The sequence below is a fragment of the Chelonia mydas genome, chromosome 16 (assembly GCF_015237465.2).
Source record: "Chelonia mydas isolate rCheMyd1 chromosome 16, rCheMyd1.pri.v2, whole genome shotgun sequence".
In the NCBI taxonomy this organism is placed as follows: Eukaryota; Metazoa; Chordata; order Testudines; family Cheloniidae; genus Chelonia; species Chelonia mydas.
The window spans coordinates 23,649,884-23,676,088 of NC_057857.1; the positions used below are offsets into that span (position 1 = coordinate 23,649,884).

The following is a 26,205-nucleotide window of genomic DNA, read 5'->3' on the forward strand; positions in this document are numbered from 1 at the left end:
AGCTAATTAGCCCATTTGTGCTTATTGTTAAAGTCCTTCCTTCTGGCCCCCAAAATCTGGCCAAAAATGCCACTAATAATTTAAAGAACATCTTTAATTTCTAAGGCAAACAGTAACTATTAGATTAAATCATTATTTTCATTAACTCTCTTTGATCATGCAAAAATTTCAAAGTAGCTGCTTTTACACTCCAAAGCTATCTAAACAAGGAAAAGCTGCCTCTATACCTGAGGCACTTAGGGTCTATATACTGGCCCATGCCAGCTGATTCAGGCTCACAGGGTTCTGGCTAAGCGGCTGTTTAATTGTGGCTTGGGCTATAGCTTAAGCTCTGGGATCCTCCTACCTCGCAGGATCCTAGAGCCCAGGCTCCAGAATGAACCTGGACATCTACACTGCAATTAAACAGCCCTTTAGCCCAAGCCCTGCAAGTCTGAGTGTCTAACTGCAGTATAGAAATACCCTTACAGCACAATATCCCTCAACGCACACGTCCCATCAAGGCACAAGTGTCCACAATAAAAAATTGTTTTCTCGAGTCACTAAAAATAGCAGCTGGTCTACCAGGCTGACTACGTAACTACGTCTTTTTAGTGATATGAAGGGTCTCTAAACAGAATCTTAATAAAGCAAAACTATTAACACTGAAATCATGAAATATATTCATCATATACCATCATAATTCAAAGTCAGTAAAGCATTCAGAAATATTTAAAACATAAAAAAATCAAGTCTTTTAGCCTCAGATGGCATGCCTCAGAGAGGGAATTTGTTAGCCAATTCATTTAAATTTACTACAGCATAGTTTCAATTATGGCTCCTCATTTTGTTCCCCAGAAGCCATGTGAAGAGCACACCGCATGTTCTGAGTGTATTTTGCTCTTGAAACAGTGCATTATTTTTCTGTAAAATGGAGTCTCCTTATTCCTGGTGACTTTCAGAACAGATGCAGGGCCAGGCTATTTGCAGGCCACAAGAGGAAAGCACAACTATTCCCTCTGTGCGCAGCACAATTAGCAATTGCCCATGTAGCTGGTTCCAAGCATTTATAAAACAAATTGCACTCCAAGAAAAAGCAGAGATATTTTATCTAAGCACAAATAGGAAAAGGAGCAAAGTATGTATGGCACCATCTTCCTTCTTCTACAAGACTTGAACCATTGCAAATCTGTCTCAAAAACTGAAAAAAAATAAGGCCTGGTTTGTCAGACAGAAGGACAAGCGGAACTTACTGAGGATAAACTTCAAATAAATACCAAAATCAAAATAAATCAATCTGGATTTAAATGTTGTTGTAGGTGTTTAAACTGACAAGGTAAAGCAGATTCAGACAGAGGGCAAAAACTGCCTGCTTAGTCCATCTTGCTGTAAGGGGACAGTAGACAATCATCTCCAATGGTCCCCAAACAACATTTGGCTGCTGCAGTACACACAGAATGAACAAAGTAGGCAGAGAGATTTGTAGCCTCTGATTTGAATTTCCATGAACTGGCTGCTTAAATCCAAATCTTAGTTCTTAATGCCAACTGTCTGATTCCAAAACAGAAAATCTTGCAGCATAAGAGATATGTATTTTTCAAATCCTTCTCTATTTGCAAACAACATGAGAGATCTGTGCTGCAGAGATCAGACCAGCATTAAGGTTATTGTAATTATCTTAACAGACCTTAATCTGTACAATGAGAACTGAAAGAGTATCACATGAATCCCAGATCCATGAGTACTTCAAACCTGGTATGGTTTACTAAGTTTTCCCACGTGCTGCGAACTAGTACAAGGGCCATGCACAAATGGAAATGTTTTGGGAAAAGGAATGCATTCCTCAACTCTCAGTATCAGTATCTGTGATCCTTTTTAAATAAGATCTCAAACAGCAACTAAATAGGCAAAGGCCTAATTTTAATTTTAAATTGAAGCTACATGTGTGCTAATGGGACTTTGTTTATTTGATTTCCAGCAGATGCAGAGGGCAGAGAGGAGAGTTGAGTCTCATTCTCCCTTTTTTTCTACCTCCATTGGGTCCCACCCGGGCCCCCCACCCACCACCACAGAGCTTTCCATGGGCACAGCTCCAGGGTGCCCTCAGACACTGAATTCATCTACCCCCAGAGCGATCCACACCAGTATACACCTCACTTCACACCCCTTGCCTTCTGTTTAAGATTAGAAGCTCTTGTTTGCTGGTGAGGTGCCTGGCACGCTGATACGTTAGTAATAATAAAAGTCAATTTTGAGAAATAAGTTAAATGTAGTTTTACACACCGCACTCCCACCCATCCCCTACCCAAAGCTGTGGTTTCACTATCACTTGGTAATTCCTTAGAGGACCTTTCTTTTGCCTGAGGCTGTGTGAAAGATGCACACAAAGAACAGGGGAACTAGTGACATTGTCTAGATGTGGCGTGTAGACCACAGACAAGAATGTATTTTTTCTTCATCTCAGTTACTGCCATTTTAGGTGTGACTAGTGACAACAGCAGGTAAAAGCAGACAACAGTATGATTTCTATGTTGACTCCATCCCCTTAGAATTATTGCTGAACCAGATATAAAGAATCATGGAGGGAGAGAATTAAAAATCATGTGCTCAACAGCAGCTTATCCTCTCCCTATGGATCACAGATTCCCCAGGCTCTGGATCCAGGCTGAAGAAGTCGTCTTCCCTAGGCTCAACACACTCTCTGCCAAGCTGCACGGAGCAGAAGGCTGCCAGCAATTGCAGCTGGAGACCGTTTGGTGTAATCTTGCCAGTAGCGAGGCAATTTTGGAGCAAATTGTGAATTTTTGCAATTCTGTAAAATACCAAAATATTCTTAATAAATATACAGTCTGACTATAAACGAGATTCTAAATTTAAGATTAAATAAATGAAAAACCGCAACACTACAGGATTGCTGCTGAGGCAATTTCTATTGGAACAGATTCTTCAGAGAAGTGAATATTATATAATTCAGAGTGTAAATGGGTCTTTAGGCAGTACATACCCTTTAGAAATAGGTTTAAAATGTCAAAAATCTGTAGAAAGCTACATGACCTCTACGTTACAACAACAACAAAAAATGTAAGGGTGAGTCTATGGAGCGATTGTATTGAGTAAATAGAAACCTCATTTCAGATGTTCAAAAGATGAATTTATAGTGGAAATATCATGTAACTTAATGGTCTAATAACAAAATATTGCTCTGGGCATTTCAAGAGAATTTCCAAGTTATAATACCGAAGTTGGATTTTTATAGATGTTTGTAATTCTGAGGCAAACATTTCCACACAAGTTTAAAAGAAAACCTTCAGAACATGGCATATGAAAGGTAAGTGGCATTGTACCTCCATTTAACTATTTAACTCTTACCTTTAACTAGAAGGACTATTGCTTTAGCATACAGCTCAGGTCTACCTGCAGCAGGTTGATACAGTGGTTCAGTACATTTTCTCACACTACCATTAACATGGGCAAAGATGGAGAGCCGGTCATTTCCGTGACATCCCACCATCAAACTAGGAGTTCAGGTGCTAGGAGAAAAACTGCTGTGGGCAGAAGACAACTCTGAGCCCCTCCAAGCCCCATCCCTGTTCACGTATTTCACCAAAATACCCCAAGGGAATTGCACAGAAAAAGGGCAAGCAGGGCGGCTGTGGAGCAACCAAACCTGGCATACTAATACATCCAATGAGAAAGGAGTGAGGTGGGTATGAACCAGGAGTGTGATCTGAACTAAGCCAAAATGGGAAGAGATGAAGCAGTTGTACCTGAAAGCAAATAATTTTTCATTCAAAGACTAGAAGAGATTAATTCAAGGGTACAATACATACCCATAGGCTAAGCTCTCTTTAGCTCTTGGAGGAGGTGCTAAGGTTGAACCCCTATTCCAGCAGACATTGCAGACAAGTTGCCTTGGGCACACTGATCTTCTTAATTTTTGGACCACACTGCTGGGCAAAATATCCTGCAAATATGAGCAAGTGCCTAAACACAAAGAATTGCAAAAGCTAGCACAGACAGAGCAACTCTTCACTTTTAGCAATGATTTTAACACACGCACTGATCAATTACTGTCGAACAACTGTACTAACTTCATCACAAAGGCAGAACTATTTATTTACAAAACAATACTCTAAACATCTTGACTGCAGACATCAAACTTGCATGCAACATTTAAATGTATATAATTATATAATGTACAATCCCACCAGTTAAAATGCTTATTTGCCCCTCGGTGTGGCTGCTAGAAAGATTTGTACTGTACTATGTTATTGTGTTAAACATTGCGGCAGCTGCCTCTTCAAATAGCAGGAGGATCATTAGGAATTTTAAAAAAAATTACATATAACAAAGTCATTCTTTAGCTTCCTATGGCACAATATAAAATTTACCCTTGGTGATGAGAACCGCAGAGTAAAATCGAATTAAACAATTCCCTCACAAAAGGAGAAAGGCGATGCCTATTACAACAAACCATGCCTGCTGCCTAGTGAAACTGCAAAGCCTTCAGAAAGGGTTTCGAAAGCCTGACCCATCAGTTCTAATTTTTAAAACTTATCCTTTCAGTCAAGACTAGAAAAAGGCCCATTCCAACTTTTATCTTTCCTACAAAGTACTGTTATCTTGGTCTGATGTCAGGAGCTTTATCTCTCTTTCTGCTGACAAGCAGAGACGAGAGAGATAAGATTGGGAACGAATCTCACTTCTCTGAGTAAATAAATAATCAATACTCATCTAAATGTAAATGAGAAAGTATCCCCCTCTGATAACAGGGCTCTTATCAAAGAGCCAATTTTCTGCAGACATTTGGCCTCAACCAAATCACCATCATTCAGGCCCAGCCTAATGGCTAAAAATCGTAACTAAATTGAACCGATCACCAGAGATCAACTAAGTTCAGCCATGGCTACTTCAGGTTCAAATGTTTTGGAATGCAATTTTGCCCCCATTAACTTTCAACAGCAATGAAAAATACACTGGTCAGGGGTTGAATGTGCACAATAAACAAACTCAAACATTTATTTTTTTAAAGCGTTTAAACAAAAACCAAACCAACCCCAGCTCTGTGTGCAAACAAATAAATGTTACAATAAGGATAAAAATGGAGCTTGTGGGAAGACTTAGCTCAGTGTTTCAATCTGTATGGAATGCTGAGAGCTGCAATTCTGCCGCCAAATAGCAATTCAACTATTTAAAGACAGGTAGAAATAAAGAGTCAGACTAGATTAAAATGTCACTGAAGAACTAAATGAACTTCTCTCTCTACAACATTCCCCTTATTTATTCCTATCACCAAAGCCTTGGTCTATGCCGGAGTGGCCAAACTTACTGACCTCTGAGCCATATACAACAATCTTCAGAAGTTCGAGAGCCAGCGCTCAGGGCTTCAGCCCTCAGTAGGCGCCTGCTGGGGTTTGGGGCTTCAGCCCCACTCCTGCTGAAGCCCTGAGAACCTCCTCCCCACTGGGCGGGAGCCCCTATCCCACCACCCCGCTGCAAGGCAGAGGTCCTGACCTCACCCCCAGTCTGGTAGGGGAGAATGGGCGTGGGGGCTCTGTGAGTTGCACTTTAACAGTAAAAGAGCCGCATGTGGCTCACGAGCCAGTTTGCCCACCCCTGGTCTATGTCCTTGTCAGTTCTTGCCTTGACTAATGCAACCCCCTTGTCCCTGATCTTCCCGATCTGCACTCTGCAGCCCCAGGTTAGCCAGCTTGCTTCAGCTACAATCATTCTCCTCACCTAGTACTGGAACCATGTTTCCTCAAGGTCCCGCAGTGCCTTGTGATCCCTGTGACATCCCAAAGCCCTCATCCTTATTTCCAAGGCCCTGCACACCTTGACTTGCCCCCTACCTCCCTATACAAGCCCTAGCTCACCCTGTGTGCTTCCCTCTCTGCTTCCACACACAACTGCTTCCCTTTCTCATAGTGCCCCCTATAATGCTGTCTCCACTAGGGAATTCTACAAAAATATTCCCAATTCAGCTTAGTGGGAGCTTTAGTGTTGACAATGCTACAGTACTTTGTGTTTTTACCGTTGTGTTTATTAAGCCTGCTGAGGTCAGTGGCAACTGGGTCTAGAACCCCAAGACTCCTGATTCCTAGTCCTGTATCTGAGCCAGTGGACCATACATACTAACTATAAAAAGAAAAGGAGTACTTGTGGCACCTTAGAGACTAACCAATTTATTTGAGCATGAGCTTTTGTGAGCTACAGCTCACTTCATCGGATGCATCCGATGAAGTGAGCTGTAGCTCACGAAAGCTCATGCTCAAATAAATTGGTTAGTCTCTAAGGCGCCACAAGTACTCCTTTTCTTTTTGCGAATACAGACTAACACGGCTGTTACTCTGAAACTAACTATAAACCAGTTCTTCTGTGCTAATCCCCTTGGACTGCAGCATAGTACCCCAGGCAAGTGTTAAATTCTGCATTCCAAGGGGAAACATACTCTCTCCACTCATCCTCTACTGTAGCTCAGTAGGAAATAGGAATGAAAAAGGAAGAACCCCACCATCCTGTAGGGGAAAGAGTAAAGCTGAATGGCTGGCTGCTTGTCTTGTTGCAATAACTCTCCTGCGAGGTGAAGACATGGTTCCCGACAGCATCCCATGAGCTCTGCGACAGCAGGAGTGATGAGATAAAGAGAAGAGGGTTTTGGCCAATACACCCTCTCTAATTACAGTGAAAACCCAAGTAGAAGTGTGGGGTATTTTGTTGGTGGGGCAAAACCCCACTTTTCAGTAAGGGACCTCTTTGTAAGAGCATCACCATTCCCAAGGCTTTTCACCTTCATTCATGGTCGCCATCCACACTTGGATCAGCCACTTGCTCTGCACGGAGTGAGTCATTTCCCCTCCTTTTGCAAAGCCTTTCCCTGCAACCCCCTCAAACCTTTCCACACCTAGCATCCATGTCATAACTGCCCCAGGGAGACAGAGTGTGCCTGAGGCAAGAGGATTATTTCCAGTGTTCTTTAAAGTACTATATGTATTTGTGCTGCTACAACTACTCATGAAAACAACGAGAAATTTAAAGTTTGCAATCATCTCCTGCTGGCCAAAGCAACGGATGCATGACAGACAGTGGATGGTCAGTTGCGAACAAGAGGCATTTTCCTCCACATCACAGCTCTGCTCTAGCTTCGTGGAAGAGACAAGGGATGGATCTGTGTGGAGCAGGCGGGGCAGTGGAGCAGAGCCTTCACAGAAAACCAGTTGATAAACATTCAGTGTCGATGTCGGAGGTATTTCCGCATTTTAATTTTCTCCTTTTCCAAGTAAAGATGATTTATAACTTTATTGCTCCAACCCTAGGTTTTGAAAGTGTGATTTCTTTTGAGTTTAAACTGCATCTATATTTATTATTCTTGTTACCACTTTTTTTTATTATTGCTATAGAAAACATTTGCTGGAAATATGTGATAGCTATTACAAGGTCATAAAAAAGGAGAGAGTTTATGTATTTCTATCTTTTCAAATAATCTGTCAAAATGTATCAATTGCACTAAGTATAAGGCCACTGGATTCTAGCCTTCGCTCTGCTGGCACGTGTACAGCATGTGGAAGAACTGAAGTGGTTTAGGGCTAGTCCACACTACCCAGGCTCCGCTGATCCAGCTGCACCAGTCCGGCTTTGAAAGCAGATCCCCCTAGTGTAGACGCAGCATATGCTGACAGAAGGAGTTTTTCCTGAGGTTACAGTAACACCACCTCCTCAAACAACACTGGAACTTTTCTAACAGCACAGCAACGTCTACTCTGGTTTTGCCAGCATAGCTGTGTCAGCTAGGGGTGGGGTCTTTTCAGATCCCAGACAGATACAGTTATGTCGACAGAACTTTGTAGCACGGAACTGGCCTTAGTCTGGATACTCATTCAATACTGATAGGCAGCTATGCAAACTAAGGCATTACTTCATCTTCTGGAGAGTCTACATTAAAAGTGTGGCTCCCTAGAAATATAGGTGAGGGTTTGGTTTTGCCACTAAAGTGAAGAACGTGACTGTGGCATACCAGCTTGAGTATTGAACCCAGAATGTAAACAAAAGAAAAGTGAACAGGCAGAGGCAATAACACAGTGTGAAAAGCCTAGGCTTTAAGACTAGATAAGAGATTGCAGGCCTACTGGGGAAGACTTCTTGGAACATTAGAGAAGAGTGAGTGTTTCACAATGTGCTTGGCAACAGCAACAGGACAAAAGAAAAATATGTAAACAATTTGAGAGGAAATAGGTTAAAAGGAAGAATGTTTATATACAATTCCAAATCCTGCTGCTATGAGAACATCTTAAACTCTGTTTATTTGTTAAAAATCTCAAACAAAGCCCCTCAACACGTCCTAAGCGGAATAAAGATTTTGATAGTTGCAGATTCAGATATCATTTGTTAAATAAAGACATTTAAAGGATGAAAACAAACCTTTAATATTATGCACTTACATCAGATTTTTCAAGCCAATCTGTTTTTCTTAACTTGCACTGCTGTGACATTACCAAATTTTACATATAGTTATCTGTCGCTCTCCACAGAAATACAGATGGCTTTTGTGGAAATAAACAGTCATTTATTTGAAACAATTGTAAAATAGTTTATGGAAACCAGTGGTGTAATGCATTCAAATAAATGCCAGAACTGGTTGATGGAGAGCCAAGGTGTTAAATCACACTGCTTAAGAATTCAGCTGTGGGAAACAGACAGTAAATCCAGAGTGACAGAATTTCCAGTGATGGCAAAGGTTTCTGACATCTAGTCCAGTACACAAAAACTACAGCAGTTCAAACCCATTTTACTTAACACTACCGTGACAGCCAGTGAAATTAAGAATTTAGTCAAAAGCACCTTAAAATAAACAAAGATGGTTCATTTACGGGCTGTTCTTCTGGGGGGCATAAAGCATGCAGCAGTGCTACTGCAGCAGACAGCAAGTGATATTAGTAGAAGTACTTGTTTACTGTCACAGGCTTTAATTCTTTTTACGTAAACAGCATGCACCTTAAATATAACTGGGAAACGTACAAACTCATGATGCTTTCATCCCGAATATAACGAGCTCATGGTAAGAACATTATATTGTAATGAAATGTTAAAAATTGTCAAGATAATCCTCTTTAACTGCCACTGGGAGGGGAGTCAACACCTCAGCCAGCATATGCTAAACCCACCCCATACTCTTCCCATCTAATGGGTAGCTCTCATCTAGGCACTTTGTATCCCATAATTCAGACTGTGGGGTTAGTTGTGATCTTGGTACATCAGCAAAAGATCTTCAGATTGTTGACCTGAATTATAAAAAACAAAACAAAACAAAACAAAACAAGGTATTCTTCTCCTGATTACAGACAAGGAAATGTAACAGGATTGCAATACAGGCTAATCTAGCCACATAAATAGTTATTCAGGCTATATGAGGAATGTACACCAAGCAGGTTGTTCCATGCAAAGGCCTCAGGTACACTGAGAGGACCTTCCTTCAGTACCGTAAATACAACTCCCCATCCAAATGCTGAGAGCGGAATTTAGAACATGCCATATCAATTACAGTTTTTTTACCACTATGGAAAAATCAGAAAATGGGAGATTTCATAGTGTCTGTTTCATGTTCATCTCAGAGATGAGCCCAGATAATCTGATCAGCAAAACTGGTTAGTGTACAAAATCCCACCAAATTCAACGTACTGGGCTAATAAAATCTGCTTCTCTTCTAGCAAATTGTCCCAAAATCTTTATTCACTGTTAGCTGTTCACAACACACGGCAACATCACCTAGCCATCCCAGTGTCTGGCTGAGATCAGCATAAGGGTGAGGAAGAGCTGGTTGAAGTTACAACCCTAGCAAAACAGAGATGATGCAGGTAGACAGAGGGAATTACTTGGAAGAGCTTGCCACTATGGTACTGTCTCCAGCAATTAAAGATATATTTACACTCTCAGAACACCAAAATGGCTGAAGGGATTTTGCTAATCTTAAAAAAGCACCTTCTGGCAGGGACCAAAGGTGACTTTTGCAGAGCTAGGAACATGTGTGAACGGGGCCTCTTGCAGCACAAGGGAGCTATAAAACAGCCACATATAGCCAGGGGAGAAATCCCCCACGTGGGAGCTGCGCAGGACTGACAAACAGCTCCCTGCATCAGGGGTTTGTGGGAAAGGGAGAGACCAAGACAGAGGGCAGAGTAGTTCTGATTATTCCTGGGGATTCTAGGCTGCTCAGTTGCCCTGGAGGCAGAAAACCACCTTTTTGTCCCTCTCTTCCCTGCAACTTCTGTGCTACACCTCCTCAGTGGAGGAGTGGCCAGTGGTATACAGAAAAACAACTGACCAAGAGAACTATGCCTATTAATGTTCTTTTAATCATGTCTGCTCTAGTGTGAACACCCCTTTAGACAAACAAAAACTAATAAGAGAATTACTGAAGTCCATTATTCCCAGACAAAAACTATTCTAAAATGGAGAGTACATACCAGTAATTTAGGGTAAAATACCTTACAGGGATGTTGTAATCATCGAAAACAAAAGCAATATGAACCCAAGATATTTACAGTTAAGGCTAACCTTAACAAAAGTCCAAATATGTAAAGACACAGAAATACAGAATTAGGGCACTCAAACCACCTTTACATGTACTTAAATGTATACCCCAAACTAAAAGAACTAAAGAAGAGCCATCATGGCTTAACAACCATGTAAAAGAAGCAGTGAGAGATAAAAAGGCATCCTTTAAAAAGTGGAAGTCAAATCTTAGTGAGGTAAATAGAAAGGAGCATAAAAAACTGCCAAATTAAGTGTAAAAATGTAATAAGAAAAGCCAAAAAGGAGTTTGAAGAACAGCTAGCCAAAAACTCAAAAGGTAATAAAATGTTTTTTAAGTACATCAGAAGCAGGAAGCCTACTAAGCAACCAGTGGGGCCCCTGGACGATCGAGATACAAAAGGAGCACTTAAAGATGATAAAGTCATTGCAGAGAAACTAAATGAATTCTTTGCTTCAGTCTTCACAGCTGAGGATGTTAGGGAGATTCCCAAACCTGAGCCGTCTTTTGTAGATCACAAATCTGAAGTATTGTCACAGATTGAAGTGTCATTAGAGGAGGTTTTGGAATTAATTGAGAAACTTAACAGTAACAAGTCACCGGGACCAGATGGCATTCACTCAAAAGAGTTCTGAAAGAACTCAAATGTGAAATTGCAGAACTATTAACTATGGTTTGTAACCTGTCCTTTAAATCAGCTTCTGTACCCAATGACTGGAAGATAGCTAATGTAACGCCAATATTTAAAAAGGGCTCTAGAGGTGATCCTGGCAATTACAGACGGGTAAGTCTAACGTCAGTACTGGGCAAATTAGTTGAAACAATAGTAAAGAATAAAATTGTTAGACACAAAGAAGAACATAAATTGTTGGGCAAAAGTCAACATGGTTTCTGTAAAGGGAAATCACGTCTTACTGATCTATTAGAGTTCTTTGAAAGGGTCAACAAACACATGGATAAGGGGGATCCAGTGGACATAGTGTACTTAGATTTCCAGAAAGCCTTTCACAAGGTCCCTCACCAAAGGCTCTTACATAAATTAAGTTGTCTTGGGATAAGAGGGACGATCCTTTCATGGACTGAGAACTGGTTAAAAGACAGGAAACAAAGGGTAGGAATAAATGGTAAATTTTCAGAATGGAGAGGGGTAACTAGTGGTGTTCCCCAAGGGTCAGTCCTAGGACCAATCCTATTTAACTTATTATAAATGATCTGGGGAAAGGGGTAAACAGTGAGGTGGCAAAATTTGAAGATGATACTAAACTGCTCAAGATAGTTAAGACCAAAGCAGACTGTGAAGAACTTCAAAAAGATCTCACAAAACTAAGTGATTGGGCAACAAAATGGCAAATGAAATTTAATGTGGATAAATGTAAAATAATGCACATTGGAAAAAATAACCCCAATTATACATACAATATGATGGGGGCTAATTTAGCTACAGCTAATCAGGAAAAAGATCTTGGAGTCATCGTGGATAGTTCTCTGAAGACGTTCACGCAGTGTGCAGCGGCAGTCAAAAAAGCAAACAGGATGTTAGGAATCATTAAAAACTGGATAGAGAATAAGACAGAGAATATCTTATTGCCCTTATATAAATCCATGGTACACCCACATCTTGAATACTGCGTACAGATGTGGTCCCCTCATCTCAAAAAAGAGATACTGGCATTAGAAAAGGTTCAGAAAAGGGCAACTAAAATGACTGGGGGTTTAGAACAGGTCCCATATGAGGAGAGATTAAAGAGGCTAGGACTTTTCAGTTTGGAAAAGAGGAGACTAAGGGGGGATATGATAGAGGTATACAAAATCATGAGTGGTGTGGAAAAGTGAATAAGGAAAAGTTATTTACTTGTTCCCATAATTTAAGAACTAGGGGCCACCAAATGAAATTAATTGGCAGCAGATTTAAAACAAATAAAAGGAAGTTCTTCTTCACTCAGCGCAGTCAACCTGTGGAACTCCTTGCCTGAGGAAGTTGTGAAGGCTAGGACTACAACAGGGTTTAAAAGAGAACTAGATAAATTCATGGAGGTTAAGTCCATTAATCCTATTAGCTGGGATGGGTAAGGAATGGTGTCCCTAGCCTCTGTTTGTCAGAGGGTGAAGATGGATGGCAGGAGAGAGATCACTTGATCATTACCTGTTAGGTTCTCTCCCTCTGGGGCACCTGGCGTTGGCCACTGTTGGTAGACAGAATACTGGGCTGGATGGACCTTTGGTCTGACCCAGTATGGCCATTCTTATGTTCTTATACTTCCCTGTCATAGACTGTACAGAGTTCCCATGTAGTTACAACTCACTGAAATCTTGTACAGTTTATTTTTTAATTTTTTTTTTAAGTTTAATGGCCACTTTCCCCATTATTCTTCATAACTGAACGTTTCTTCTTCAGCAGAAACCTTGACTCTGTCCTTTAGTGTCACAATAAGGGGAAAATACGAAAAAAATCTAATACATCTTTAAAACTCAGTTTAATCTAATCCAGGTCCACTAGCACTAAAATGCCTTAATCATAATTGTGTGATCTCTCCTGTCCTCCAAATTCTCCCTTCCTCTTGTACTTCTCAGCATTCTCCTGCACCACCACCCCGTAATCCCACCGCCTCTTCACCTTCCTGTGTTACCCCATGTGCGCACATGCATACACGGGTTATGTGCTATAGGCATAACAAGAACCAACAGCTGGAAGCTGAAGCCAAATGCAAATAAGGCACAAGTGTTTAATGGTGATTGTGATTAACTATTAAAACAAAGTACCAAGAGAAGTGGTGGAGTCTCCATCTCTTGATGACTTCACATCCAGAATGGGTGCCTTTCTAGAAGGCTTTATGCTTTAGTCATACATGTTATTTGGCTCAATACAAGGATAACTGGGCGTAATTTAATGGCCTGTGATATACAGGAAATCAGACTAAATCTCATGGTTCCTTCTGGCCTTAAAATCTACAAAGTTCCCCCCTCTCCTGTAACCCCCCTATGCTCCCCTGCATGTGAACACCCTAGTTTGCCCCTCCCTCTCCAGGCCTACCCGCTGAGTACACCTGATGCAATGGGTAGCTTTGGAAAAGATATTTAGGACTAATGGTAATTTTTGGCCATAATTTTTCATAACTGAAAGTTTATCTTGCCATAAAGAATTGCCCTCAGTCAAAATGCCCACCACTTTCCATTGGTCTCAATAGGACTAAAGTCACAGCTACCCTCAGGGGAGATAGTGATCCCCCCAAATCAGTAAGCAGATGGAGATACTGTCCCAGTGTGAGAGATAACCTTTCAAAATGGCCACCAACTATGGCTTCAGTCCCTTTGATACTCCTGGGGGAATTCTGCACCACTGCACATTCATAATTAATGAGCCATGGATATGTTTATTTTTTTGTGCGGAAAAAAAAAGCTTCTGCTGGTATGTTGCTGCAGTTCCGCCTTTTGCCCACCAGAGCATGCTGTGAACATCCTAGAACACAGCAGCCACGCACAGCCAGCTAGGGAAGAGAAAGAGCCTGCCCTCTTCACTGCAGGGACTGAATGGGAATGGAGGTGCAGGGCCACAGGGGGAGGGAGGTACATGGCCACTTGGTGATGGGGGAAGGAGTGCAGAGCTACATAGGGAGAGAGGGTGGCTGAGTGGGGGCACAGAGACACATGGAAACAGGGAGCGGCTGAGTGGGGGCACAGAGACACATAGGGATGGGGAGGGGGTACAGCGACACATAGCAACAGGGGGGTGTCTGAGTAGGGGTCTAGGGACATGTGGGCACAGGGCAGATGTGCCTGACTGAATGGGAGAGGCTAGGGGTCATCCAGGGTCTGCATGGGGGAAGCTCCCTAACAATCCCTCCCCCCCCCCCAAAACCCCCCACCATTCTATACTTTTCCCATCCATACCCAAGAACCCTCCAAGTTCACAGCCAGACTCCTTCCCAGCAATTACTTCCCTCTCCTTCAGCTCCTCCATTACCCCTGATTCCCCCAAGCCTTTGCACTGCTTCGCGGGGGGGGGGGGGGGGGGGGAGATATGGTTCTATATTGAAGCTTAAATGAATTATTATTCAGAGTTCTGTATTAATATGCCTAGTAGGGAATCTATTTGTCAAAAAAACAGTTTCTGAATCTTTTTTGTTGTTTGTATTGTTACAGACACACTTGCTAACAGGTATTTTGAAATAAATGACCAAAATAATTAAAATTGGTGTGATTCTACTGTGTTATTTTGACAAAATGTGCAGAATTTTGCAGAATTTGAATATATAGTAAGCCGAATTTTTAATTTAACTTTTTGTTGCAGAATTCCCCCAGGAGTACTTTGAGAAGAAAAGGAGATGGCAACTACTATGAAAGAAGGCAGTTCTTCGCAAAATTCTTGGCTGCAGAACATTTTATTGTAGCCTTCAACCTCTGCTGAAGGAGAAATATTCAGTTATGAAGAATAACATGAAAAATTATTAATTTTTTTTAATTAGTCAAATGTAACCAATGCACAGAATTCCAGAGAGTTCTAACTATATGGGAAGTGTGAAGAATGTGTGTTATCCTATTACTGAAATCATGGGAGGAGGGAGGGCAGGGAGGCTGACTGTAGATATTAAATTTCTTAAAGGACCCATTTAAATTAGTTTAGGAATTAAAATTAAGATTTACTTTTAAATGCTCAAAAAATTCATTATGTACTCAACGAGTAGGTGGTGTAATTTTGGGGAGGATATATTGCATTTTTCATACCTATGAAAGATGTTGAATCTCTGTTTTAAGTGCAAAACTCACCAATATCCCATAGTAGCATAGCAGCCTTTAAAGGAGAGTGGTTCCTCTCCTGTTTCTTTGCTGCCAGCTACTGCTTTCTTCTACCACCATCTGAACTGTTTTCTTCTCTTCTCCTTTCAGAGGGCAGTGACACAAAAGGCTTTGTCTACACTGGACTTTCGTTGGTAAAACTTTTGTCGTTCAGGGGTGTGAAAAAAAACACATCTCCGAATGACGAAAGTTTTACAGATGAAAAGTGCCGGTGTGAACAGTGCTTTGTTGGGAGGACAGCTCTCTCCTACCAACAAAGCTACCGCTGCTCGCTGGAGGTGGATTTTTTTTTTTTTTTTTGTTGGCGGGAGAGCTCTCTCCTGCCAACAAATAGCAGCTACACTGCACACCTTTTATCAACACAGGGGTAGTGGCCCAGCTGTGTAGCTAAAAGGTGCATAGTGTAGACATAGCCTAACAGTTCAGCCCCATCACAACACTTCAGAGAAGGCCAGTCTCCTTAACATCCAAGGAGGAAGGGAGAAGGTACATCGAAGACAGCAGCACAGCATCAAGACCAAGTATTTACAAACAGAAGAGGTGAAATACCACAGAAATAGTGAGATAATTGAACAACCTGAAATTAAATTCTTCAGTTTTATTGTATCCTAGCATTTCCCTGGGAGCTAGACACATGACAGACAATAACAAGTAGCTCTTTATACAAATAGTACCTTTATATTAGGGTTTTGGCTTCTCTCCAGTGGGCGTTGCAGATCGAACACATGTGTGTGCAGACTTTCAGAGGTGTGCTTTAGAAGTGATCCCACATATTAAAACTGGTGTTAGAACCACTAGGTTAGAAATCATTGAAAGAACAAGTAAAAGAATATTCATATTTTGGGATATAATTCAACTATCTGCATCTTATGCTTTATTGTTTTGCTAAATTAAGGGTGTCTCACTTATTTCAGACTACTTCATTTTGTACAATTGTTCTCAAAGTTCAGCTAGGTGACTGAATAATTGTCTTTGAAAAGAAAACTAATTATAGAACAATAAACTACCTTAAATAAATTGTGAATTAGTCAGATCTACTGTAGGGAATAATCCTGCATTAGCTGGGGGATGGAAATAGATGACCTAAACAGGCCTTTGCAACTACAATTCACTTGATTCTATGACGGAGACTGAAATATGATACGGATGGTTTTATATTTATGTTCTATCTGCTTCCTGTGGGAATGATCTAGATTAGTAAGATTATGTTGTAAATGACTTTTGGTAACTTTACAAATTTACACATTTTAAAAAATGTGAAAAAGCAATGGCTAACAGCTGTTAGGGACTTTAATGGTATTATAAAGCAGCTGTTTTCATTTATATAAAAGGTATCAGTCTTTCTCCAAACTGAACACAATACTCAGTCAGTAGCTCTTGCTCTAACCTATGGAAAATACAGGTCACATCTATGAAATGTTGGCAGAAGTTACTGTTTATAACAATTAGACTTGTAAAGCATTTTGGTCTTAAAAGGACTGAGTATTTCTGGTTTGGGATGTTTACAGTTTAAAGCTGCTATTTAATAATGATCAGTAGCATGTTTGCCTTGCAAAGAATTTCTATTTAAAATCAGACAAGATGAAACAGTTAAGGCTTCTCAGTTCACAAGGAACATCAGAACAGCAGAACATGATGGGCAGCAGAGACGGGCAGTGTTGTTCTCAGGGTGCACCATTTTGTGTTTGTTTTTTTAGCAACAATTATAATCATGGTAAAACCAGCATGGGCTGCATTTCCTTCAAAGAATGCTAGTGTTTCTTATTTGGACACCAGTGTTTGAACTGAGTACTTGGTTTGAAAATAGACCCTGGTGTACTGAACATCTTTGCCTTATTATTTATTATTCACATTACAGCAGTCTATAGTCTGATCAGGGTCTCATTAGGTTAGCTTCTGGTCCGATGGACAGAAGAAAAAGACAGCTGCTGTCCCAGAGAACTTGCACTCTACATTTGTGATTATGCATAAGGTGGCTGAAGCAGTAGGTGGAGGAGAGAAGGAGGAGGTACCAGTGGAACAAGCCCAAGCCTGAGGATTCTGAATTAGAAGTGGAAGGCTCAAGGGAATGGCAATGGAAAATGGAGTCTCGCTCATTTCATCAACTCAAATTCAGATCACAACAAAAGTGACCAGAGTTGTTACCATCTGTTTGGTGGCCTATGTGAAATTATTTGATGAACTGAATATATTTCTTAAGCCTCTTGGAAAATGAACCATTGCTGACAAGGATCATGATTTCCCTTAACTGGTGCTACAATGGTCGAACTGCTAGTGATGACAGAAAAGAGTTGTGAACACCTTTACAGAAAGTGAGAGAAAGAGTTTAGATGGAATCTTAGATATCTCAGGTCACCATTGCAACTTAGCAGCCTTGTGGGAAGTCTCAGCAGAGTCACCAATGGTTCCAAACAACGGAGACTGAACGATCCTATCATTCTGAGTGGGGCCTTCTAGTCAGAATTAAGGTATCATTCTTCTAAACCCAATTCATTTCCACTTCTTCCTTTTCATCCTTCATCTGCTCATAGTTAGTAAATAAGGGCTTCATTGTATTAGATGCACTGTTCCTGTAAAGAGTATGCCACCCAAAGTAGCAGCAGATTACAGATCTCTCTCCATCACTTGGTAAAGGACATCAAACAGTGGCTAATGCTTCTGAGTGGTATATTAGCAAAGTTCACCTATGCATATATTCTGCAAATGACGTTAGAACCCCAACGTCTGCACCGCAGTTAAACAGCCCTTTAGCCCAAGCGTGAGTCAGCTGGCACAGGCCAGCCACAGGTATTTAATTGCAGTGTAGACATATCGTAAAGGAGAGTGTTAAGTAAGTTCAACAGAAATAAGCAGCAGGACGATTTGCAACAACTGCTAAGCTGATTTTTTAAGGCAATCAACATTTACAAAGATAATGGTATATTCATTATTAAGTGAGGATAATTTATATTTCTTTCACCCCCTTTTTGGAACAAAAACACTCAGTGCTGGACTAAACTTGCTCCCATTTGAAATCAATGGTAAAATTCCCGTTTACTTCCAATGAGTAAAACACCTTCAAATGCTTCTCAAGTCTTGCAACTTATTGCATATATCCAAACTCGCAAAGATCCCTCTATGCACCACAGTAACAGAGCTTTATACAGAAAAACAAAAGGCCATCATGGTCTTGGTTTCTCTTTCAACCCAGGAAAATGCAACAAGGGTCATTAAATATCAGTTTAGTGACAAAAGACAGTTTAATCCATTAACTGCTCTAATGTGTATGTTTCTGGAAGCAGCTTTCAAGGAGCTCTGAATACAGCAACTACATCCACAGCAGTCCTGGATGTATCTACCTATATTAGCGTTTTCCATAGCAGTGGTTTTCAAACTGTGGGTTGTGACCCAGAACTGGGTCGCGGAATGGAAGGGACTGGGTTGTGGCACTCTGGTCAGCACCGCCCACTGGGCTGTTAAAAATCCCGTCGGCGGTGCTGCCCGGCTAAGGCAGGCTAGTCCCTACCTGTTCTGACACCATGCTGCGCCCCGGAAATGGCCAGCAGCAGGTCTGGCTCCTAGGCGGGGAGGGCCACGGGGCTCCATGCGCTGTCTCCGCCCCAAGCACAGGGTCTGCACTCCTGACGAATGGGAGCTGGGTGTGTGCGCGCGTGCTGGCAAGAGGTTGAAAAACCACTGGTCTATAGTACCATCAACACAGTACCCAAACACTGCCTAGGTAAATTAGATATGCACAGAGGTGCCCACTGAATTTAATGGAGTCTTCAGCTCTTCTCTCTTCCTTGCTATAGGAGTTTTGTTTGGAATGTGATCTAATTCTCTTCATTTCCTTCCTCTATCTTTCAGGTTACTAAGGGAATGCTTTCTTAAATAGGAGAGTTTTGCTAATTCCCCTAAAGGTGGGTCCAACTCTGGATTAGACTGACCTCCTCTAGGACCAAACCCCCTCAACCAAGAATATTTTATCTCTAGGTCTCATGTGAAAATGTATTTGCAAAACATGCTGCTGAGTATGCAATACATTAAATAAATTGAAGATAAAGTATTCTACTTAGTTATTTTTCATTAACATAAGAAAACATCAATTACATTTTCTATTTTATGAGTGTACCTCAGGGAATCCATTACAATCAGAGTCAGGTTATGCGATTGCATTTGATTCTTCCTCACTAAGCTAAAAGAACAGTTCACTTTAAGTACAATGAAACCAGCTTAGAGAAAGGGATGCAGACGAACATATCTTGCATAGGCAGTTCATACCCTGATTGATCCAGGCTGACTTCAACTAATTACACATCTGCCTGAACAATTTCCTCTGTAGATTTATCTTCTCTATTATGTGACACTGACTGTTTGTTACAGACTTTTCCGCAACTTGCTAACACTCACAAACTTCTTCCAGTTGGTTGTTTGGGCATGTGGCACAAAATGATACAGTATTCCCATTAGCCCCCTACTGCCATGCTTTATGGAACTGTTGTGCATGATGGTGTTGCATCACCACTTCAGTAGATGTTTGTTCTTTATGAAAAAAATTAAGAGGCATTATTCAAGACTCTCTCTCACACAGGGTTGTTTTCCACTCATGCCTCATCTAATATAGTCCATGATTAATATTTAATACAAATCAACACATGCTTTTAAGGCACAAATCATGTAACAACTTAACTTAGAAAGGAAAACTGCAAAGAAATATAAATAATGTCCAATCACTACTTTATATATAATATAAGGGATTTTAAAATAATTTTTATGTATTTAAATATTTAAAAAATTGATAAGGAAGCAGACATATTGTCAGCCCACTGACTTCTGTCATGTCAAAAAGACCAGAGCAGCAGCCAGACATACAGGGAATGCCAGGAGTTTTTGATAGCTCTTTGTAGGCAAGTTAGTTTTCTCTCTCTTTTTCGTTTTGCTTTAGTGTAGTGGAAGGAGCCGGATTGTCAGGATCTATAAAGGGGAGTTGGGGCTGCAGCTCTGATCTCCAGCTGGATACATCCGCAGGTTATAAGAAAATAAGAATGATCATACCCATTAGACTAGGGGTCCACCTAGCCCAATACCTTGTCTAACCAGGCCAGTATCTGCTGGAAGGTACAAGCAACGCTGCAAGTGATGGGATGACTGGCCCCCAAGGCAAAGCTGCTTCTGCTCTACTCTGCACTGATTGGCCTCAACTGGAGTATTGTCTCCAGTTCTGGGTGCCACATTTCAGGAAGGATGTGGACAAATTGGAGAAAGTCCAGAGAAGAGCAACAAAAATGATTAAATAAAATGATCTAGAAAACATGACCTATGAGGGAAGACTGGGTTTGTTTAGTCTGGAGAAGATAAGACAGAGGGGACATAACAGTTTTTAAGTAGGTTTCAGAGTAGCAGCCATGTTAGTCTGTATTCGCAAAAAGAAAAGGAGTACTTGTGGCACCTTAGAGACTAACCAATTTATTTGAGCATAAGCTTTCATGAGCTACAGCTTTATGCATTCAATGAAGTGAGCTGTAGCTCACGAAAGTTTATGCTCAAATAAATTGGTTAGTTTTTAAGTACTGTGACAGTATCGGGCCAGATGGCTATAGGAATGTAATAGAAGGCAGATATATTAGCCCCAGGCTAAGTAGGTCCCTTTTCCCTGGGTAAAGTAACAGAGAAGGTTCCAGAACAATCAGGAACCTTCTGGAGACAATTAAGACAGGTTGATTAGAACACCTGCAGCCAATCAAGAAGCTGCTAGAATCAATTAAGGCAGGCTAATCAGGGCAGCTGGTGTGCTTGTGAGGAGCTGGGAGCAAGAGGCACTAGGAGCTGAGAGTGAGAATGCGGACTGTTGGAGGATTGAGGTGTACAAGCATTATCAGACACCAGGAGGAAGGTCCTATGGTGAGGATAAGGAAGGTGTCGGGAGGAGGCCATGGGGAAGTAGCCCAGGGAGTTGTAGCTGTCGCACAGCTATTCCAGGAGGCACTCTAGACAGCTGCATTCCACAGAGCCCTGGGCTGGAACCCGGGTTCCAGGACGGGCCCGGGTTCCCCCCAAATCCTCCCAACTCCTGGTCAGACAGGAGGAGTCGACCTGGACTGTGAGTTCAGAAAAACGGCCAAGCTGAGGGCTGCCGTGAAGCTCCAAGGCGAGTAAATCTGCCAATAAGCACAAGACCCACCAAGGTAGAGCAGTAATGGTGTCACAGTACATAATAGGTTATTACAAGGAGGAGGGAGAAAAATTGTTCTTAACCTCTGAGGACAGGATAAGCAGCAATGCGCTTAACTTGCAGCAGGGGAAGTTTAGCTTGGACATTAGGAAAAACTTCCTGTCAGGGTAGTTAAATACTGGTATAAATTGCCTAGGGAGGCTGTGGAATCTCCATCATTGGAGATTTTTAAGAGCAGGTTAGACAAACACCTGTCAGGGATGGTCTAGATCAGTGGTTCTCAGAGCCGGTCTGCCGCTTGTTTAGGGAAAGCCCCTGCCGGGACGGACCAGTTTGTTTACCTGCCGCGTCTGCAGGTTCGGTCGATCGCGGCTCCCACTGGCTGCGGTTCGCTGCTCCAGGCCAATGGGGGCTGCGGGAAGCCGCGCGGGCCAAGGGACGAGCTGGCAGCCCTTCCCACAGCCCCCATTGGCCTGGAACGGCGAACCGCGGCCAGTGGGAGCCACGATTGGCCGAACCTGCGGAAGCGGCAGGTAAACAAACCGGTCTGGCCCGGCAGGGGCTTTCCCTGAACAAGCGGCGGACTGGCTTTGAGAACCACTGGTCTAGATAATATTTAGTCCTACCACGAGTGCAGGGGACTGGACTAGATGACCTCTCGAGGTTCCTTTTAGTCCTACCATTCTATGATTCTTCCAAACCCCCAACAGTGTGTCTACACTGCTAAAAAAAAAGGGGTGGTATGTTAAGTCAACCAGAGCCAAAGTAGCAATCAAGACACAGCATTTTGGCTTAGCAGCTTGAGTTAAAGCCTACATAGTTAAAAATTAAAGGCTGATTTCCCCCGTCTTCACTGCTATTTTAACCCAAATTAAGAACATCTTTTTTGGCAGTGTAGAAATACTCTTAGAGGTTTTTTTATGCCCTGAAGCATGTTTAATTTAAATCTCTTCAAAATTATTTATTCTTTACTATTGTAATTCTGGATAATCTTGTTATCTAAATAAATCTCCAACTCTTTACTGAATCCTGCTTCGCTCTTGGCCTCAGTGACGTCTGTGGCAATGAGTGTCACAGGCTAGTCATGCACTCTGTGAGAAAGCATTTCCTTTTATCAGTTTTGAATTTGCCACCTCTGACTTTCAATAAATGCTCCTTCGATCTTGTTATGGCACAAGGTGAACAGAAGTTCTAGATTTGCCTTCTCCAGACAAGTCACAATTTTGCATGTCTATCCTACCTCACTAATCTGTGCTGGAAAGTATACCAGCTCCATCTTTTCAAGTTTTCTTGATAGAAGAGCTATTTCATGCCCTAATCTGGCTCACTGTATGTCATTGATTGTCCTCTATACCTGTTCTATCTTTTTTTTCAGATGGGGTGACCACAATTTAAGAGAGTATTCCAGGTGAATGCATAACACTGACTTTTATACTACTATTATAATATTTTCCATATTCATTCTCCATCCCATTCCTCGCATCTGACCTTTTTGTTTTCTTTTTTGACTGCTGCTGCATATGCAGCAAAAGTCTTCACTGAGCTGTGTACAAGGATGCCGCAGTTGTTTTCCTGAGCCTAGTTTAGACTCTGGTAAGGTGTATTAGTAGTTCAAATAATTCTTTTCTATGAGGATCAGTTTGTATTTGTCAACATAGAATTTCATCTGCCATCATGTCATCCATTCGCCTAAGTTGATTAGGTTCCTCTGAGGTTCCTCAGTCTTCTCCAGTCTTGACCTGACTAAATCATTTTGTGTCATCTGCTAATTTTGCCACTTCACTACTCACTGCCTTTTTCAGACCATGTATAGATATTAAACACCAGTGCAACTATGGAACATTGTGGCACCCCAAAGTTAACCCTCTGTCATGATGAAAATTGATAATTTATTCCTAATTAAGTGTTCTGTCTCCTACGCAGTTTCGGATTCATGAGTGTACTTTGCCTCCTACCACATGACTACTTAGTTTATTTGGATTTTCAGGTACATTTATTTGGAATAAAGAAATTACATTCTCCCTTTGGATGCATCATTAAAAAGGCAGCTCTACAGGAATTACAGACCTACCCAAATCATATCAGTGGAGATTTCGAAACACTTTTCGGTGTTTTAAAACACTCCTTAGTAATTTACTTTTCATCTTATATAGTCGGATTAAGTGAATTTTTCTGTAGTCAGCTAAGTAAGCTGAAAAAAATCAATACAGTTTTTCAACTAATCTTCGGAATGGTCTACATACAAACTGGAACTGAAATAATTAAATCTGTTTTTATTCAAACCTTTTGCTATTTTGGTGCAAATCTATGTGTGGACACTTATTTTGAAATAAAAATGTCCCATCTCAATTTTGTTTAAATCGGTGAATTAAAATGGAGTTAGTTATTCCACTGCAAGTTTGTGCATAGACCAGCCCTTAGTTATCTGGTTGAAAAATAAATTAGAGCAATGGTCCCCAAACTGTAGGGCGTGCCCGGGGTGCACGGTAGGGCCTGGGCCAGCCCCCACAGGGAGCAGGGAGGGAGCGCTACCCAGCCCCACTCTGCTCCCAGCCCAGCTCCTACCCCAGCTCCAGCTCTGCTCTCATTCCCTCTCTGCCCACAGGCCAGCTCCACCCCCATCTCCAGTTCAGTCCCCATCTCTACCTTCAGCCCAAGTTCCTCTGCTGAGCCAACTGTGCAGCAATGGAGGGGGGCTGGGGGGGCACACACAGATTCCATTACTGGTAAGAGGTTGCACAACAGGAAAAGTCTGGGCAGCACTGAACTAGGACTATGTTAAGGAACAAAAGTTTTCAACTATTGTTCTAGTCTTGGACCCATGTTTAAATAAATCTAGAGAAAGAGCTGTGTACATGAGAAACTTGAGATTGGAGACGAGGATTGTGCTGGTTTCTAAACTGGACAGGTGGCTGTTCTGATCTCTAAATTCTTTGGCGTTTTCCCTCTATGCTTAAATGAAAAATATTAAGGAAAATCCTAATGGGTGCTTTGTAATTCTTCAAAACACAACTTTCTCTAACAGAAAGGCCCAGAACAGCCTAATGTGATGAAATGAAAGAGTGGCACACTGAAATGTGAAAGATACAGTTGAAGCCCTAAATCCGTATTACATGGGCTGTGTGTGTGTCAAAACAGGCTTGAGTTTTTGTTGTTTACCATTAAAATTGTCAATACCTTCATTTAGTCAGACAAAAGTGTGCATTTGAATTAGATTGCAACGTCTTTGGGTTGGGGGTAGTCCTTTGTTTTGTCAAATGCTTAGCACATTGGGTGCTATAAAATAAATAATCAGAAGTGAAAAAACAGGTTGTTTTTTCTTCTTTTAAAAAAACCCATACACTGAGTCAATGTATGCATTTTTACTAATTTTACTGTGGTTAGGAGCTATCCCTTTCTCTGAAAAGACTGCACACAGCTTTTATTTCTTTTACTAAAAGCACATTTTTATAAAGAACTTTAGAAAGGCCACCACCTAGTCACCATACTCTGTCTTCTCATGCAAGTATTTTCATAACAGCTACATTTTGATGAATGACAGATTTTTGAAAGATCTATTCCAATATAATTAAAATGTTTTTCCATTTCTTTCAGATTATTTTCCATGAAATAAAGGTCATTACCCACATATATATCCATTTATTGACCCATGTTTTCCTACACTAAAATATCTCTCAATTAAATTGGAGGCCAAAGTCTTATTCAGCTTTAGTCTCATTAGCAAATGTAATTTGAAATAAATGTGTTCATAACATTTTTATAGATGTGATTCATCTAACATATACTTCTGTGTTAATATCAGTGCATATATTAAAAGAGAACTTTCATAAAGCTGAAATCTGAGCTACCATTTGTCACTACAAACTCGATCTGTCATTATCAACCTCATGCTTCATGAGGTTGGTAAAGGTTGGTAGTGACAAGGCTGGTAATGGTATTTTTAAACAAAAGTCAAAAATGGAGCAGCTCAGAAGGTCATTGATTCACAGAGGTGACCTAGGCAGAGAGATTTTCATGAACTAATGCATTAAACCCTTACCACCCACCTGCACATTACAGATTAATAACTACAGCTAGCAAAATCCAGGAATATTTGTACTAAATGGCTAATGAAAGTATTCATCAAATTACCAAGAGAAACCAAAAAATCACAGAACACTAATTCAGGGACTGTACTTAACTCTGCTGCCATTGGAATGTCCACTTCTTGGTCACATTACAACCGTTCAACAATCTCTCCCACACCTGAAACATGCCACCAAACTTTCCACCTTTTCACAAATGCAGGATGATTTGAAATGTCATGCAAGTCAGTAATAAGATGGAAACTTACAGAGAAACTTTTTATAAGGAACTTAAAAATGAGTTAAGCTTTAGCACTAAATCGATAAGCTGAGTACACTGTCCTGTGAAGACTGCACTGTAGATCTGTATGCAAACAGAAAACAAAGAAAATTCTCCAGGAGTTCCAGTTTTATGAAATAATTGCAATACTATAAATCAAAGTTTTAGATAAATTTTCATGGCAATATTTTAAAAAGTAAAAATCTTTTTAAAATAAGGGATGAAATTGAAAGGAGCTGTTTGTTGAACCAGAGGGGATATTCTTTTCCTAAATTAAATTCTATCACCAACTTTTACTGAAAACTGAGACATCACAATCTAGTCTTTAAGAATGAACTCTGTATTATGGTGATTTTAGATACATGATGACATGTTAAAAATATATCAAAATAATTTTGCTTATTTGTGG

The 26,205-nt window shown here is 41.0% G+C and overlaps 1 protein-coding gene across 9 annotated transcripts in view; it reads right to left on the reverse strand.

Annotated features, from left to right (window-relative positions):
- The window catches only part of MAPKAP1 (MAPK associated protein 1), a 156,998-nt gene that overhangs the window by 34,540 nt on the left and 96,253 nt on the right, over nt 1-26,205 (reverse strand). The window contains exon 8 of one of the 9 annotated variants that reach the window (XR_005222442.2): nt 3,810-3,963. The exons of 7 other annotated variants lie outside the window; for them this stretch is intronic. The gene's annotated coding sequence lies outside the window, so the exon portion shown is untranslated. The remainder of the gene's footprint in view (nt 1-3,809; nt 3,964-26,205) is intronic. One more of the 9 variants, XR_005222444.2, reaches the window with a different exon arrangement.